The sequence below is a fragment of the Aulostomus chinensis genome, chromosome 4 (genome assembly GCF_037954235.1).
Source record: "Aulostomus chinensis isolate RoL2024-O1b breed Wild chromosome 4, RoL_Achi_v1.0, whole genome shotgun sequence".
Lineage (NCBI taxonomy): Eukaryota > Metazoa > Chordata > Actinopteri > Syngnathiformes > Aulostomidae > Aulostomus > Aulostomus chinensis.
The window spans coordinates 30,836,892-30,856,391 of record NC_141323.1 but is presented as its reverse complement, the minus strand read 5'-3'; the positions used below and the strand labels follow the sequence as shown (position 1 = coordinate 30,856,391).

General features: G+C 43.6%; 1 long non-coding RNA gene and 1 other non-coding gene across 2 annotated transcripts; both read right to left on the bottom strand.

Annotated features, from left to right (window-relative positions):
- Positions 1–6,943: 6,943 nt before the first annotated feature.
- Positions 6,944–7,017, bottom strand: trnan-auu (transfer RNA asparagine (anticodon AUU)). Its single transcript has one exon. It is a non-coding gene; the product is annotated as a tRNA-Asn (tRNA).
- A 10,021-nt stretch (positions 7,018–17,038) lies between these two features.
- LOC147266477 (uncharacterized) lies at positions 17,039–18,821 on the bottom strand. Its single transcript, XR_015112661.1, has 3 exons — positions 18,752–18,821; positions 17,208–17,441; positions 17,039–17,133 (listed from the first exon to the last, which is right to left on the bottom strand). It is a non-coding gene; the product is annotated as an uncharacterized LOC147266477 (long non-coding RNA).
- Positions 18,822–19,500: the final 679 nt, after the last annotated feature.

The window sequence follows — 19,500 nt, the reverse complement described above, 5'->3', positions numbered from 1 at the left end:
ACATGAACTGTGTTATAATACTTTTCCAGACTTCTCATGGAAAAAGTCAACAGAAGGACAAAAGTCATTTTAGCCCACCAGATATTTGCTTGGACACTGAGTTCATGTGAAATTTAAATGACAGCTGAGAATCACGCCAGAGGCCTGGATATTCCAAGTCTTCAACTTTTGCTTTTGTTGTTCCATCAAGAAAGCCAATGAGCAGTTAGTTGACAACCAAGAATCAGGTCAAACGGAAAACAACAAACAATATGAGGTTTTTCTTGTTTCTTGATGGGCAGCCAAAAATATTTTCAGCATTGGATCATTAAAGTCTGTTTCATTTCTGATGTCGTGTTCTAAAATAATTGCTCACCTAAGAGGATTCTAAAAAGTCCGACTTTCTCAGTGATATTCTCTTCTCAGGCTTTCAAATCTTTTACATTTCCATTTTCCACAAGTGAGTAGAAAGTTGTTACTCTCTTTGAATCCAGGATTTAAATCTAGGGTTCATTTCATGAGGCTTGAACCCAGGATTAAAAGCACATCATTAAATGACTTGTAGTGATATTCTCCTGTTAACATTCCAAATTATTCATTGAGATTTGGACTTTATGGAAACATTTTTCCAGATTTTGATGGGCCAGTAGAGCAGGAACTGGGGCTCATTCATGGTGTGGTTTAAATTTGAGCCTGGGTTTCTTCCCCTGCAAGATAAATCTGGAAAGCATTTTGTTCAATTCAGAAACGGTTTTGAAGGCAATTTCTCCAGTTGGTCCTGGAACTAGAAAGAGATTTTGTGGTAGGACATTTATTTTTACTCTATCAATCCTGTGACTCAGACTCAGAAAGGAAATGGAGTTCCATCTTCTTCTATCATCTTCAAGGAGTTCTGGCCCCAATCCAGGTGGAGGTTTTCCTCCATGTGTTCTGGAGGTGAGTGATTAAAGGTCAGAACCTGTGTTTTAGAATGGAGAATTTATATCCAGCAGAGCTTCCAGTGTTTCAAAGAGTTTTATTAATGCAGGTCCTGTGTTAGGGGGCTCACTTCAATATGTTAAAACATCATCAGCGTCTAGCACCACCTTGTGTTCTTCTCCATTTATGTAGACACCCTTCATATTTGTGGTCTCTCTCAACCACTGTACGAGGGGCTCGATATGAAGAGCTGGAAGCAGCAGGAACTGGGGGGTCATGTCTCATGGTCTCTCTTATTTTGATATCCCATTTGTGTCCTTTTCTTCCTGTTTTATTTTGATGTCGAACCTCCCCTCTCATTTTCAGGTTACTTCACTTGCCCTTGTCTTCTGTTTGCCTGAGTCTCTCGGTGCATCCGAATAGACGTCAGGACTCTGAGAGGGAACGACCTCAGCAGAGACTCCTCTATTTAGAGGAAAGGAGAGCTGAGAGAACACTTTTTTGACATCATTCAACATCCTGAGGGACGATCGTTTACAAAGTTCGATTCAATATAGGACACATAAAATCACACCACATGAAGCAGGCTAATGAACAATAAATCAAATATAAAAATGCTTCATTTTAAGATATAAAATATCTTGTGAATATCTGGAGCTTAATTCCAGCAGCAGACCTCCTCAGGTGATGGAATTTATATTTGACATGTTTACCATTAAATGAGACACATTTGCAGTCCATTGAAATCTACTTGTGTTCATGGTGAGTTGATTTCAAAACATGAGCTGACAGAATCTACGTTTAGGGAGGAACCACCATATCCAGGGGTCTGGACCTTTTTGTAGTCAGAGCCATCAAAGTAGCAGACTAAGCTAGCAGACATTAGCATTGAGAAGAAACTGATACCTGGAGCCTACTTTTGGGTCTGGTCAAGTGATAACAAAATAATATGACATCATTGTCAGACTGACGCCTGCTCAACACTGCCATCCCTAGCCAGATTCTTCTCTTCTGTTGTTCCCAAATGGTGGAACGAACTACCGAGCCCTTTCTACTTTTAAGAGACAATTGAAGACTCAATTGTTCAGAGAGCACTGAGGCACTTAACCTGACTCTTCTCCTCTTTGTCCTGTGGGGTAGAATAAGTCAGAGGGTCCAAGACCCAGCACTTAGTGATTATGTAGCACTAACTGTGTTGTGTGATGTTGTATCTGTCAAAAAAAAGAAAAAAAAAAAGGGAGGGGGGGCGACACTTCTTCTGCCACTAGATGGCGGTAGCTGTGACCAAATCACAACTGAAGCACTTTTGTGCTTCCTGTGGACTTTTCCTTAATTAAGTCTAAATTCTTACTTGTGTTGTACGTCACTTTGGACAAAAGCGTCTGCTAAATGAAATTGTAGAATTGTAGAATTGTAGGTTTGGACCATCTGGGCTTCTGTCCACTTTGATGGTTTTTAAAACATTGAAGGAAATTGTAAAAATCAACATTGTGTTTAAATCATGATTTCTAGTTGAGTGTGTTTGCTCATCTGTTCCAGAAGCTTCCTCTAGAGTTGACCCTGAATGAGTGGAGGGACCTTTTTGATCATCAGGACTGCTTTTTGATGCCCTGATGGTGCATCGGGGTCATCATGGTCCTCCACCATCTGCAGGGGTTCCAGGACTGTTGTGGTGTTTGTGGGAACTGCAGGGAGAAGCTGAGACCTGGAGAGGAAGTCCTGGACACCAGCAGACCTCTCAACACCTGCAGCATTTTTTCAGCTCCACCAAACCCAACATTCACTGCCTCCTCATCATCTGGGCATCAAAAGCAGCTCAGACCTGCTGCAGCTCAGCAGACCTCAGCCCTTTTTAGGATGTCTCCATGATTCTCCTTCACATGATTTTCATTCAGAAACAATAGAATTGTCAAATACCACAACAGTTTTCAGCTTGCTGGTCAACAGTATTTCAACGTCCATTCCACTGTGTAATGGCAGTGACTGATGTGTACTATATGCAGTACTAATCAAGTACAGCCCCTACTGATACTTTATCTCCAATGCTAGGAAGGATAAGAATGTTGAAATGGACCAAGCAGGAATAGAATCTCAAGTCATGTCTACTTTACTGAGCAGCACTCAGTTAATTTCAGGAAACACAAGACATTTTGACCACATGTCAATGAAGTAGTCAGCAAAATAAATATGACACTAAACAGTAGTTGAGGGAGAGCAGAGCTGGAAATAAGACATTACTGGGAGGGCAATAAATCTGAAACACGCAGAACCAGAACACAGCCACAGCTTTCTGTCATTTTCTGTCTCAAATACTTGACAAGTTTCAACTTGGTCCAAAACCTGCTCACCTATCTGGGTGTCAAGTGTGTCTGCACCGTCTGACCAAACTTCATCAAATGTGTGAGTCTTATTTCCTGCAGATGAACTCTGGGCAGTGTTGATTGCAAGAACTAAAAAAAGTGGAAAAAATGATGGAGTCTTTGCCAGAAGTTCCTTCTGGCTCAGGCCCTAAAAAGTGCTGTCAAGTCACGTTAGAACCAAGCTCTGGACCAAAGTCTGGTGCTTTTTCAATTTTCAGTCAGTGAGTAATGTTCTATTCATTTATGTAACTCTATCTTACATTGATACAGAGAGTTGTTTTTAATCTTTTAAATCATGTGACCATCATTATAACAGCTGTTGACCTTGTTTGAACTATTTGATGGTGCTTAATATCCAGCTTGCTAACATTTTCGAGCTAACGTTAGCTAGCTAGCTAATATTATTTTCTAACTTCAGGCCTTAAATTTGGGATTGATTGTGGAAATTGTTCACTTCATCTTTGTGAACACAAGGTTTTGTATTGATGATGTCATTGTAACTGCCTTTCTGATTTTTTGCATACATAAAATTAAAATACAAATGTTAGCCTGCTCTTGTTTGTACCCTCAGCTGCAGGTTTGACCACTGGTAGCTCAGCTAACTGTTAACCAATGAATGTTTAATTGTGTGAGTTTTTCCTTTTAGTTTTCCATGATGGAAGACAACTCAACACAGGTGGTTTCATCACTTTCAGTTGTCTGAAGATTGGAGCACCATGAACCCAGAGGCTGATTCCTGAAACCATCAATAAAACTCTGCATTCACTTCTTCTGAATGTTAATTGATGATGTTTTGATTTATTCTTCTAGAATCATCTGAACAAACCCTCCCTCAACACAGTGAAGCAAAACTATTTGGCCTTCATCTGACAGGATGAGTTTCTTTTCCCAGTGATTCCATTGATAAAGTGAAAGCTTTGCAGCTCTCACTGGAAAGTCCTGAGGCTCGTCCCATTCTGAAGCAGGCAGTTGCTCCCTGCCAGCCGATACTTTCCCTCTCTTGTGTAGGAGTGAAGAACAAAATCAAAATAAAGAATCATCACTCTTTCATTGGGGCTCCTTTCTCCTTGTTCTGATACAGAAATTCAACAGCTTCTATCATTTAGTTTCCAGGAAATGTTGATGACACACTGGGATTTTTTGTTCTCCTGCTGTCACTGTCAAGTGCCAGCTTAACATGTGAGAGGTAGCAGGATCCATGCATGTGTTCATGTTTACAGCAGACAAGGAGGAAACCTTGGAGGATTTCAGGGACTTTTAGCAGTGGTTCACACTTCAGGTGTGAAAGCTTCTCAGTATAAAATTTTAAGTGAGCGAGCCAGGAGTTGAACCTAGAATCTTCTGACAGTAGTCAGTCATGCTATCCATTGCACCACCAGCCCTGTGAAAACCTCTTCATGTTCATGTGTACTTGATTTTATAGACAATCCAAACGATCTGGTGGCATTTTCAGGGGACACAATGGTGCAGTGGTCAGCACTGTGGCCTCACAGCAAGAAGGTTCCAGATTCGAGCCCCAGCTGTGTGAGTCTGCATGTTCTCCCTGTGTCTGTGTGGGTTCTCTCTGGTACTCCAGCTTCCTCCCACAGTCCAAAGACATCAAGAGGGGACGAGGCTGATTGATACTCTAAATTGACTCTAGGTGTGGCTGTGAGTGTGAATGGTTGTCTGCCTGTATGTGTTGGCCCTGTGATGGACTGGTGACTCATCCAGGGTGAACCGCGCCTCTTGTCCGAAGGCTGCTTGGATAGGCTCCACCCCCACACACAAACCTTGACATATAATCAGTGGAGAAAAGGAAATTTATCTACACTCATGACTGAATCTGTTTTGAGGACTGAACTGGATATAAACTCTGAGAATTCAGAGTAAGGACCAGGAGGGTGGGACACAATAATAGATAGGAGTCAATGTGGAGTCTGGGTTCTTTTCTAGAATGTGACGGCAACGACAGTCCTGCCAAGTGACATCACTGACATAAATGGATGACTTCAGTCACATGACTGGATGACTTCAGTCACATGACTGGATGACAGTGTAGATGCCAATGTAGAGGTTGGGGAAATAGTCTCTGAGAATCCAGCTTGAACCAAAGCCCTCCTTTTTCTTCAAAAACCCAAACAGCGACCATCAGTCTCCCTCCAATCCTGCACTTGGGTTCAATGTTGCTGTTCCATTTTGCAGCAGTAGGTGTCGCTGTGATACCAGGTTCAGTTCAAGAGTCCCAACTCCAGCTCATGTTGGTGACCTCAGTGGCAGGGGAAAATGGCGCTTCAGTGGATCATGTGCATCAACTCATGTCTGTCCTCACTGCTCCACAGGTCTGTCAAATGTTCTGTAAAATAGTTTGAGCACAGCAGAGATGCTAGATTAGGAGTTGATGGGAGTTGTTGCAGATACCAGTGTCCAAAGTCCAGCTTGAACCCAGTTTGTGCCACTTATTTGTCAAGCTAGCAGAGATTCTTTTCACTGCCAAGCTAAAGTGACTTCTGTCAACAAAGGTAAACATACAAAAGGATATTTCTACTGTCAGTTCAAGATTTTTCTCAAACTCCTTTTTCAAAGCTTGAACCTTCCTCTTGTGTTAGCTTTCTGTTCCCATCTCTGATGTTAACAGGTCTGTTTTGACCCACATCTTCAATCAGCTGTAAAATAAACTAAAAACAATTTTCTATGATCCAAGTTGTTTCCCATCTCTTGGTTTCCTTGTTAGGCTTCCTTATCCATGGAAATATTGATTTGAATATTTTGATGTGGGCCTCTAGACAAACAAACAACAACCAGTCAAGAAAGTCAAACCAACAGAAACCAACTACTGGTTCAAAACCAGTAAAAAACAAAAACAGAGGAAAAGTCTCTGTGTGTAAGAACATGCATGTGTATGTGTGTGTGTTTAGATGCGTGTGTGTCAAAAACTGACAACATGAGCCAACAGTGGTGGTGTCTGTCAAAGAGGTGGAGCTCTGTCCTTCACCTGCAAGATTTCAGCAGGCAGCTCAGGTCCAGTTTTCTTCACTGTACCACCATGATAAGTTTCCTCCTGAGAAGTTCTTGTCCAAGGTCATAGCTGGTAAAAGAACTGTCACAGTGATACTGGGACCCTGCAGTCCAGTCGTCATATCCAGGACCACACTGGACATGGCCGTCTTTGTTTGTTTTGTTGTTGTGCAATGTGAGAGAACGTGACAGACCATTTTATACCAAAGACAGGCTGTGTGTGTGTGTGTGTGTGTGTGTGTGTGTGTGTGCGTAACCATGTTAAATTCTTTTAAATAAATATGCTTCAACCTGCTATTATTTGTATGCTGTATGATTTCTGAAACCCAAGACTAACTAAGGTGTACATACTGCAACCTAAAGTATGGTAATGAGGAGAATGATGAAAAATCCACAAGGTGATCAGAAAATAATAAATGTATTCAGGAAAACAAAATCATCTCTGAACATGTGTGATTGAAATATGTCAGTGGGACTGGCAGAATCTGGCTTGACCACAAAGTGTCTCATCAAGAGATCTGTCACATGCGTCTGCTGTGGAGGGTCAATCTGTCCGTCCACATTCAGATCAATGATGCAACGACTCTGCTATGATCAAACTACTCAGGATGAAACAGACCAATGTTGACATCAAGTAGCAACTCAGCAGCAGATCAACAGAGTCCTAAGAACCAGTAGAGCCTGTTCATCGTCCCTGGGTGGGCTCGAACCACCAGCCTCTCGGTTAATCGCCGAGCGCGCTGACCGATTGAGCCACAGAGATTCTGAGTCTCCTGCTTTTCATGAAGAGTTTTCAGGCTAAATTTCAGTGTGTGAGGTCCACACTGCACATTTGAGGGAACATGAAGGACAGATGAGAGTCTGACTGTCATGGTGAAAGCCGTACTCTGGTGCTGGGATGAGGTCATTGAGATGATCTGGGAGCAGTCCTTGTTGCTGTCTGCTGTTTTGTCACGGCAAAGTAAGGAAACAGCCTGACGGTCCTCAGGAGGAAATTCAACAACCTCCAAATATGGAGGTGAATCTAGACCTGCTCATGTTTGCTGTCCTTGATGAACTTGGGCGGTACTCTGGTGCTGGGATGAGGTCATGGAGACGATCTGGGAGCAGTCCTGATGTCAAATGGACAAAATGTGTCAACATGAAATGAAATTGGAAACCTATTTGAAGCCTTATTTTGTGTTTGATGGACATTTTTTAAATCTCTAATGACTTGTTTTAACTGAACCTACTGGATCCTGTGGTGCCTGATGAGGAGACAACTTGGGTACAAAGTTGAAGAGGAGGGTTTTTGGAGGGGAGGTGATTTTTTTTCCAGTGTTGTAAATCAAAATAACTACAACGACATGATAGAATTTTCTCAAAATGTCCTGACTAAGATGGATTCCAAACCAAATCAGCTGTCACAAGGGAAAGTCTGCATGTAAACACACACACACACACACACACACACACACACACACACACACACACACACACACACACACACACACCAACTGACATTCCCAGGGACTAAACCAAACCAATTCCTACTTCACCCTAAGCTCCACCTCAGTTCCAGATGAAACTGGTTGAACATGGAACCGTCCCACTTGGAACATTTCCATCACCTTCACCACCACTGGAGTATCAACAAAGATTTTGGTCAACACCAGAATGGTTGAGACAAGACATCATGCTACCAATCCTCTCTCTCTCCCTCATCATCAGCTGCTACAGCCCTTGAAAGAAAACCTTTGACACATGGACCTAAAGTAGGAGCAGATGTTGTCTCCTCTGGAACAGCAGTTTAACGTTGTTGGCAGGACTCCAACCTGCGCGGGGAGACCCCAAAGGATTTCTAGTCCGCCACCTTAACCACTCGGCCACAACAACTACACTCCCATGAACATGAGTAGAGGATTGATATTCAACAATTTATCTTCATTGAAGCACAGTAGATTCTTTTAATCTTCTCATAAACACAAACTATTTGTGTGTGTGTGTGTGTGTGTGTGTATGTTGTTTACCAGCAAGCTGAAAACTGTTGTGGTATTTGACAATTCTATTGTTTCTGAATGAAAATCATGTGAAGGAGAATCATTGAGACATCCTAAAAATGGCTGAGGTCTCTGAGCTGCAGCAGGTCTGAGCTGCTTTTGATGCCCAGATGATGAGGAGGCAGTGAATGTTGGGTTTGGTGGAGCTGAAAAAATGCTGCAGGTGTTGAGAGGTCTGCTGGAGTCCAGGACTTCCTCTCCAGGTCTCAGCTTCTCCCTGCAGTTCCCACAAACACCACAACAGTCCTGGAACCCCTGCAGATGGTGGAGGACCATGATGACCCCGATGCACCATCAGGGCATCAAAAAGCAGTCCTGATGATCAAAAAGGTCCCTCCACTCATTCAGGGTCAACTCTAGAAGAAGCTTCTGTAACAGATGAGCAAACACTCTCAACTAGAAATCATGATTAAAACGCAATGTTGATTTTTACAATTTCCTTCAATGTTTTAAAAACCATTAAAGTGGACAGAAGCCCAGATGGTCCAAACCTGTTTCCTGTCTCCTGCCATTGTGGAGAGCCTCTGTTCTGTCCTGCTGCTGTCCAGTTGTCTCTACTGAGCTCCTCTGCTGGTTCCACCTTGAAGAGTGTCTGAGCTAAAACTGAACCTTGGGAAACTTCAACCTTTGATCTCAGAGTTTTGTGTTTGATCTTAGAAATCTGTCTTTGATCTCACCTGAGACAAAGACACGGAAGCTCAAACTGCTGTTGAGGAGGCGGTGATCCTATAGTGGTTAGTACTCTGTGTTGTGGCCTCAGCAACCCTGGTTCAAATCCAGGTCACGGCAGCATGAGACAAATTTCTGGTGAGTACTGATGGACACAAACCAAGCTGAAATTTCCCACAATGCAATAGGGTTGTGTTTGGTCAGTTTCTTCTCAATGCTAATGTCTGCTAGCTTAGTCTGCTACTTTGATGGCTCTGACTACAAAAAGGTCCAGACACCTGGATATGGTGGTTCCTCCCTAAACGTAGATTCTGTCAGCTCATGTTTTGAAATCAACTCACCATGAACACAAGTAGATTTCAATGGACTGCAAATGTGTCTCATTTAATGGTAAACATGTCAAATATAAATTCCATCACCTGAGGAGGTCTGCTGCTGGAATTAAGCTCCAGATATTCACAAGATATTCTAGATCTTTAAAATAACCCTTATCCCAGTGGCTTTCACGTGTGAGACAGAAGAACATGGATGGATGGAAATATAATATTTAATATATTGCAGGATATTTTCCAATATATTCCATTATATTTACTATATTTTATGTCTTATTTCAATGTTATAACATAAAGCTCATCTTAGTAAAACAATGAAGTTACCTGAACTAAATTCTTGAAAAAAAAAACTGTCACTGACTGAAATAAATCAAATCTACTTCAAAGTTCCTTCTGTTGTCATAAGTCAGCCATTTTAAGTGTACTTGTAGTTCCAGAGCATTCCAAGTGGAGATGATATGAATCATTTTGTTCGATGAACTCAGTTCCTCTGCTTTGATGTTGGTGGACTGAGTGGAGTTTGCCTGAACCTGCTTGAACCTGTTTGCTCCTGCTCAGTCCCTCACTCAAGCCTCACTCAGCCTCAGCAGCACCGCTCCACTGAGGACTGATTCAGGTTCCTAGCAACCAAATACAGAGGAGAGCCCAGCCTCACGGCAGGTCTTTGCAGAATCAATTTTCACAATCAAAGCTCCCACAGCTGCAAAAAGTGAGAGGACAAGCAGTGATGTTCAAGATGAACGTCCAACGTGGGGCTTGAACCCACAATCCAGGGATTAAGCATCTCATGCTCTACTGACTAAGCTAGTTAGGCTACATCTGAGTAACTTCAATAGCATGAAGTGATCAGAGTGAGAGACGTTACAAGCGCTTCATCTGCAAAAGAAAAGAACAGCGCCATCTGGCATACACGTGACCACAGTCACATGAGCAATCACATGATTAATGAATGACAACAAACACACCTTCATCTTTGACAAAACAGTAAAATAAAAGGTGAATCACAGATGAGACACCAGTGGTAAAAACACTAAAGTGCTGTCAAGGAGAAACAGGATACGACCAAACACACACACAAGTTACAGAGAGAGACCTCTCCCAGAGGGAACCACTCAAAGGAGAACCATAGACATCATCAGGCTGTATGACCTCATCAATATGAGACAGGGGGATAGGAAACAAGCTCAGAGATGTCAGAAACATGAGATCCAAGCAGTGAGAAAGCTTCAACTGGTGAGGTTACAGAAGAAGACTGAGAGATCAAAGACAATTTGTGTCCACAAAGAAATCATTGAGAAATCAAGGTGAGATCAAAGAAGGAATTCTAAGATCAAACACAAAACTCTGAGATCAAAGGTTGAAGTTCCCCAAGGTTCAGTTTTAGCTCAGACCCTCTTTAATATCTCTATACTGCCACTTGTCATCAGGAGACTCAGTAGAAACTTCCACAGTTCTGCTGATGTCACATAGCTGTACATCGCCGTGTCTCCTGATGACTTCCTCCACGTCACCTGTTGATGTGACAGGACTCGACCAAATGTCATGTTTTGAAGAAGAGGGTGTGAGTCTGAGTTGAAGTTGAAGGTTGAAGTTCCCCAAGGTTCAATTTTAGCTCAGACACTCTTCAAGGTGGAACCAGCAGAGGAGCTCAGTTGAGACAACTGGACAGCAGCAGGACAGAACAGAGACTCTCCACAATGACAGGAGACAGGAAACAGGTTTGGACCATCTGGGCTCCACCCACTTGTATTTATTAAAGGAAATTGTAAAAATCAACAAAGTGGAAACATTGGTTTTGCCAGTGGGTTTAAATCATGATTGATATGTTAGTGTTTGTTCATCCATTTATTTGTCCAAGAGAAGAAGAAGTGACTCTGAGTCAAACTGGAGTCCTTTGAGGTCTGGCATCTCAGGAAGGAGGAGCATTCAGGCTGAGGTCATCATAACAGTCAGGATGTGCTGACTCATCATTAGTGGGAATCTCAGTGTCTATGTTGTGTAGTGAGGGACAGCACTGTTGCTGTGGCCTGATATGTAGATGAAGGAGTCAATGAGACACCATGAAGACAGACAGCATTGCTGGACAACACCTTCTTTTATTACTTCAGCATTGGCAAGAACTGGAAGCATCAGCAGAACCACCACAGAAGAAGAACACTTTTTTTTTTTTTTTTTTACAGATTTTTCATGTCACCAAGCACTCTATGAGCTAAACTGCCCCCTTCTGGTGTAACTACGCATGTACAGGTGAAACAATGAAACTCTTACCAAAAATAACAGAAAATCATGGAGCTCATTATGACATCACACTAACTACTTTCACTCCAGAAATCAGGTCATGACATCATAAAGAAGAATAGAAGTCTCTTCCTCACAGGTGTCACAGAACAAAATCTCTCCAACACTAAACAGTAGTGAGAGAGCAAAGCTGGTAAGAAGACAGGACTGTTGGAGTAGGAAACCTCTCAATGTTCCAGAGGTGTTTCAGTGGAAGACATCACATTTGGGAGGGAGGTTCTTGACATTTTCATCCATTTTTATTTTGGTCAGATGAACACATCATGAGCTCTACTTGGACAGAATACGCCTTCAAACAGGCAGGGGTGCTGAGGCTCAGAGACCAACAGTTGAACAACATCAGAGCTCATCAGAACAAAGACCAAGGTGTCTGTTTTCATTTCAAAAGATTTGTTGTCAGTGAGTCTATTATATTTTTCATCAACACCTGAATGAAGGATGGTTTCATGAAAAACTGTCATTTTTTAACGAAAGCTGAGAAAAACAGTTTTGTCAAAGAAGTGGTTTTCCAGCATCAAACTGGACTTCATTTTGTTTCCATCTCTCATTTGGTGACTTCAAATGTTCACTGTAAAAATCCAGCCTACTAATCAGGAGGAGGCCCAGTATTGGACCATGAGCTGATCTCTGCTATGCTGGAAGATGGGAACTTGTTTAAAGTTGATTTTGTGATTATTTTTCATCAAAATGTGCTCAGACGGCTCCTCAACAGTTCTGATGATGAACAGAACCTCTGTCCTCATGGGTCATGTGACAGGATGTGACCTCTACTTGAGCCAGAAGCAGTGAACGCACCCCCGCACAGCAGAACATGTTCACTTGACCTGCTCTGGCTACTTGTGGTTAGCTTGCTGCTAACAAAAGTGGGTACAAAAATGGAATCATGGTCCCTTCAGACTTGCCATCAGTTTTATTCTGTCAGTGGAACGAGTCAGTTTGGGCTGTAGAGACTAAAACAATGAATCCAATGTTTTACAGCCACTTCTTCTTGGATGTTTATGGGAAAAAAGTATTTTGGGGCCACAGTGCATCACGTGGTGGATGGGGGAGGGGCATCCAAATCTGAGGAGAGGTTTCCATTGGATGGAAAATGAGTCGACACCACTGAGGGAAGGATGAGTCCTCAAATGTTTGGATTGTTTTAACAGGAAGAGAAAAAAAGAAAAACCGGGAGTTCGATGTGAAAACACTGGAAAAGTTTTTGGTTTGTCATGTGTGGAGAGATAAATGAGCCATGACCACAGAGATGCAGGATCAGAACTGAGAACATGGAGTTTTCATTTCAGGGACCTTCAATAACCTTTGATCTATCTGATAAAACAGGCCAGAACTGAGACTTGACCTTGAGAACAGAGATGGACGATCATGAAAACATGAGAAAAACCACAAGACTGCAATGAGGAGACGTCCTGTTGCTTTAAACATCACCACGGTGAAAGCAGAAGAAGCCTGGAGCTCAGTTGTGGCGGCGCTGCAGTCACACGTCCGTGGTGTCTTGGTGGTGAACTCCAGCCTCTTCATCAACCAAGCCTTCCTCTGTAGCATCACCAGCGTTGAGTTCAATGTTCTCCTGGTGTCCTGCCTGCCGCTTCATTTTGGCCTGGAAGACATGACAGCTCAGACCTCCAGTTGCTGCTGAAACAACTGCTCATAGCCAAGGACTACGAAGCTACGTCGTGTTACCTTGAAGTAGCGGTAGAAGAAGACAGCACATGACCCCAGGATCAGAAGGTGGATGGACGCTCTGATGATGAAATCACTTAAAGGCACTGAAAAACATTTAGAATCATCACATTTGATCAATGACATCACCACTGACCACCACAGACATGTTGATGGTTGAAGGTTCTTGATGGAAGGCTGCATGTTAAAGGAACACGCTAACTTTTAGGAGAAGTCTCTGATTGTCCATCATCCCCAGAGCCAGACTAGAAGATGGAGACCCTTCTCTAGGAGCTGAGACTCATGCTAGTTAGCTTAGCACAATGAATGGTAGGAGGTGGGAAGTGTTAGCATAAAAGTCCCAAACAGTTGTTGCCTGTGGAAGGAACTGAAAAAAAAGGAAAATAGAAGTTTTAATATAAACAGACAGAAAATGTTGTTTTTTAATGTGTTTTCACATAAAACAGACACCCCCCTATTTTTTGAATTTATTCCACCTGACCAGTAGGTGGAGCTCTGACGCTTACATGGGTTAGGCTGAGAGATTTTTCCCACAGGCCCAACGAAGTGTCAGATATCAAACGGACTTGAGAAGACGTTCATCCATCGTTTCTCTCTTCATTGATCCTCAGTCTTCATCCTGGGTATCACATGTAGCGTCCAGATACCCCTCAGTCTGGAGCCGCTACACCTGCATTCATATATCTGGGCTTGTGGATCACTTTTAACAGACATTCTAATTTTAGAATCAGACACATAGCTGGGACTACTTTCCTGACTGGGAGCAGTGATTTGGCCACCAAAACCAAATGTTTGTTGGAGCAGGAGAGCGACTGCTGCTACTGGTCATGGCCGACTTTGGAAGAGAGGAGGAGGAGGAGGAGGAGGAGGAGGAGGAGGAGGACTGCAGGACAAACCAACATCATGATCCTGAGACAGTTGATGCTAACACTTCCCACTCACTACCATTCATTATGCTAAGCTAACTCATGGTCTGCTGGTCTCTGCTGGTCTCAGCTCCCTCATGGACACACAGAACATGTAATTACAACATTCTTGGTTTGATTTCACCAACGTGTTGAACCTCATGCAGTTTCCTCTCTCTTTGTTTCCTGTTGGTTCAAACTGTCCAGTTCAAGTCTGGGGCCTCTTGCAACGAGATCGTTTCCTGTCAGGTTCGTTCTGACACTGAGTTTGAAGTGGGACCTTCACGTGAGCAAATGATAGGACGAACAAATGTTTCTGGAGAAACTATTAACACTTGCTAACACTTCCCAACCGCTACGATTCAATGTGCTAAGCTAACTAACGAGGGTCTCAGCTCTCTAGAGAAGAGTCTCTGTCTCCTTGTCTGGTTCTGGGGATGATGGACAAGAAGCATATTTCCCAGAAGGTTGGTGGATTCATCTAACACAGACTACTTTTACACGTCCGCCATCGTTCCACTGTTATTCTGAAAATGACAACAGTCCAGATTTAATCAGGATTCTAGAAAGAGTTTATTCTGGGTGGGTTTTCAAAACTGAGCATTTCTCAATGAAAACGTAGGACAGACCAAAATTATTTAGGTTTGAGGCTTTTCTGTCATGAATGAACTTCAGGAGGAATTAAAACTGTAGAGTCTCACAGTGTGAGACACTTTAACTGGACGGGAGACAAACAAATGACAAGTCAAGTCAGTTTTATCTATATTGCACCAAATCACAACAAAAGTTATCTCATGACACTTTACAGGTGTCTGCTTTCTGAATTGTACCAAGGTGCTTGTTTCCTTGGACTTATAGATTTCTTTTTTAACGGGGCATTTGAGTCCAAAGTTGTTCTTAAGGTGCCTGTTGGACTGTCAAGACAATGATCAATTTGACAGTGAACTTTAGCTCCGCCCTTCATCTCTCAGACTAGCCTAGCTAGTTAGAATTAGCTAGCTGGACTATTTTCCATAGTCATGTAAAAAGCTTCATCAGAATGTTGTCATTTTCAGGCTAAAAACAAGAAGCAGGAGAACAGAGGAGTAGAAAGTGCATGTAAATGTAGTCAGGGTCACATTCTCCTGTCTGACTCCAGCTGGTCCTGTTGTCACCTGCTATGATGAGGTGGAGCTCCTGGCTCTCAGAGGAGAAGTGATGGGGGAAAACATGGGACAGGTGATAAAGACATTTGTAGTTCCCTCGGTGGGTGTGGTCTGCTGCTGAGAACAGGAACTGGGCGGAGTGCTTGAGCGCTGGTAGGGTGTAGTTCTGTGCCGTGCTGGAGGTGGAGAAGATGAGCTGGAACAGGCCTCCTGGGTACTGTGGTTCAACAGAGCAACTGATGGTGAAGTTGGAGCCCCGGAGCAGCAGAGTCTCCTGCTGCCTCACCTCAGAGACGCCGTCAGTGAAGGCAGAGAAGGAGATGTTTGGCTGGACCAGCAAATCTGTGGAGGGGGGAGCAGAAGAAAGGCTGAATCAGCCGATGTGCTGGTGTCATCGAGGAAGCAGCAGCTTGTTTGGAATGTCCAGTTTTACCTGAGCACACCACCATCAGACTGGTAGCACTATGAACTCTATCAGTCTCCACTACACACTCCCGCAGTCCAGATGCTGACTGGACACAAGAAGACCTGATCCACCACACAGGCCTGAATAGCGAGTCCCTTCTTTTATTTGTCAAAGCAGCAGAGCCACAATTCATCCGTCTACACACTGCAGAGGCAGACTGGTGGAGCCATTCCGGACCCCCAGGGGCCGCTGGTCTCCACTCTCCCTGGTGTTTGATCTCCAGGGTCCCAGCACAGCGACTGGGCTCTCCCACCATCCTGACTCCATCAGGCTCTGAGCAGACACAGGAATCATGAGTGGTAGAAGCAAAGCAGTGGGATGAAGCAGATCTATGACCTTCACCTGAGCAGACGAGGCCAACGCTGTTCCCAGGTAAGCAGGTCTTCCTCACTGAGCCAGACCTTCCACAGTTTAGCAGAGCAGATTCATCTCCACCACACTGGAACTTTGCTGCCATGACTGGGGTCTCCATGTCTGTATACAGGCCCCCGTGGAGGAGGGACGGAGCCCCACACCCCAACTCTCTACACAGCACCTCTGCATCCTGCAGGCCAAAATCCTCCTCACACACAGAGGACCATGACTGGTTAGACTTCACCTCCAGTCTGCCTGAGCATAGACTGGACCCCCCCACCAGCCTGACAGACTCTGTGGAGACATCAGGAAATCATCATTCTAATATTCACCCATTTTTCTCAGCTACTAATCCTGCTTAAACTCATCGGAAAAAACAAGAACCATGAAACTTCCCTTCCTGACTCACCTTCCTCTTGTTATTGCTTGATGAGGCTGAACCCCCAACACACACAAACACATACACACACACACACGCACATACACACAATCGTATTTGAGACACCTTGGTCTCACTGCTTAAAGTGAAACATCTGGATTCCATATTTCACATCATCAACATGACCCTCATCAAATTCAGGATCTCATCATTGTCAGAATAACAGAGGAATATTTGTGTTCATGAAAACAGCCAAAGTCAACTTGTCCAGGATCTCAGTCACATGACTGTTAGTGTCAATAATGTTACCTGAGCAGGTGATTTCCAGGATGGTGGAACCACGATAGTTCAATGATCTCACACACTCCTTCAGTGTTGATGTAGACTGAACACACTCAGAGTTGATGAACCACATGAGTCGTTCTGAGGACTCGTCTCTCTGCTGTGTTGAGACAGCAGAACCACAGTCCAGCCGTCTACATATCACAGCTGTTTCCTTCAGGGTCCAGGACCGGTCTGTCTCTGCTGCTCTCCACTCTCCCAGGTGTTTCACCTCCAGTCTACCAGCACAGTGGTTTGCTCCTCCCACCAACCTGACATCATCAGCATCTGAGCAGAGACAAGAGCATCATTAATACATGAATATGCAACAGGACGGAGGAGGACCTGAACCAAAGCTCCACCTGAGCAGATGAGTCCAACTGATTTGCCAGGTGAGTCTCTCCAGAATGGAGAGTCTGCTGGTCCAAAAAGTCCCCCCTCCAAGACTAAAGGTGTCCCACATCTCAGCTCTCCACACAGCACCTCTGCATCCTGCATGTCAAAGTCCTCTTCACACACCGAGGACCATAGCTGGTTAGACTTCACCTCCAGTCTGCCAGAGCAAAGGTTCGACCCGTCCACCAGCCTGACAGACTCTGACAAAGACAACAAGAGGAAGATTCATGATGAGAATGAATTCATGTCAACATGAACTCACCTGTTCATGCCTCTGACATGTTAACTAGCAAATCCTGTAAATGAGACAGGAAAACACAGATTTCCAAGGAATTTAACCTGAGAATGAAAAAGAAAATTTAGAATTGCAAGGAATTTATCCTCTTTGAAATAATTCACATGCTCTTATATCATCTAAAATCCCACACGTGTAAATCAGAGAACACAACTGGAATCTCTGGTTTTCATCACCATCTTAACCCTTGTCAAATTTGAGCACTGGTGGCTTAAAGTTAAGAAATATTAACTTGTGATTGGAGGGTTGCTGGTTCAATCCTCAGGATTTGCAGGAAGAAGCATTGTAAATGACTCTCATGTAGGTCTGTTTCTGAGGGAAAATTTCCTGAGGGGTTTTAATTTGTTCAGGTAATTTTCAGGACATGAGAATTTTATTTTGAAGGGAATCCAGTTACGTTCCTGTTTTGCACATCTGGCAGGCAGCAATTTGATGCCTTCACAGAATGAAGTGAGGTTAAACAGGGTTTCCCTGATGTGTGCTGATCCTGTTAAAGACACTGAAGCTCCTGGCTGGAACTGGAACAAGGAATTCTGTGTTTCATTTGTTTGATATCAATTTATGGGAATCAATGAACTTGATTGAGTGTTGAGATGAAGGCTATGCTAACAGGAGCTTCTCTCACAACTGTTTCTCAGTCTTGTTAGCTTCTCTACCTCACCACATGAGCACACGATGGGTGAACATGACTAATTTTTGTGGTTCGTTGTTGTGAAGATTGTTTATGTTGCAGATCTGACGTTTAAAATTGTTGTTTTTCTAAGAGATAAATTTATTTCATTTATCAGTCTTTTAGCTCTTGAGGGTTATTTTCTGAACACGAAAATGAAACATAGAGACAGTAAATTATGTTAAAATACAACTGAAAGCTGAACAGATTAAAAAGCTACTGGAAACATCAGTACACTTCACCTTTGTCTCACCAGGATTGAGCTATAAGCAGCACTGCTGCCTCCCTCACTACCACCACCATGGGGCCCTTGAGCAAGGCCCTCAGTGGCTGAACTGAGCAGCTTGTGTTGTGTTTTTGTGAACATTATCAGAGTGGTGCTGCAAATGAGAGTCACTCAGGGAGTTTCCTCTGGTTAAATAAAGGTTAAAAAATGGAATATCATCATTGTCAGAATCATAGAAGAATATTTGTGTTCATGTAAACAGCCAAAGTCAACTTGTCCTGGATCTCAGTCACATGACTGTTAGTGTCAATAATGTTACCTGAGCAGGTGATTTCCTGGATGGTGGAACCAGTAGAGTTCCATGATCTCACACACTCCTTCAGTGTTGATGGAGACTGAACACACTCAGAGTTGATGAACCACACGAGTCGTTCTGAGGACTCGTCTCTCTCCTGTGTTGAGACAGCAGAACCACAGTCCAGCCATCTACATATCACAGCTGTTTCCTTCAGGGTCCAGGACCCGTCTGTCTCTGCTGCTCTCCACTCTCCCAGGTGTTTCACCTCCAGTCTACCAGCACAGTGGTTTGCTCCTCCCACCAACCTGACATCATCAGCATCTGAGCAGAGACAAGAGCATCATTAATACATGAATATGCAACAGGACGGAGGAGGACCTGAACCAAAGCTCCACCTGAGCAGATGAGTCCAACTGATTTGCCAGGTGAGCAGGTGTTTCCAGACCCTGAGCGTCCACAGTCCAGGAGGGAAGATTCATGGCCCTCACACTGGAACGCCTGAGTCCAGAATGGAGACTCTGCTGGTCCAAAAAGTCCCCCCTCCAGGACTAAAGGTGTCCCACATCTCAGCTCTCCACACAGCACCTCTGCATCCTGCATGTCAAAGTCCTCTTCACACACCGAGGACCACAGCTGGTTAGACTTCACCTCCAGTCTGCCAGAGCAAAGGTTCGACCCGTCCACCAGCCTGACAGACTCTGAAAAAGACAACAAGAGGCAGATTCATGATGAGAATGAATTCATGTTAACATGAACTCACCTGTTCATGC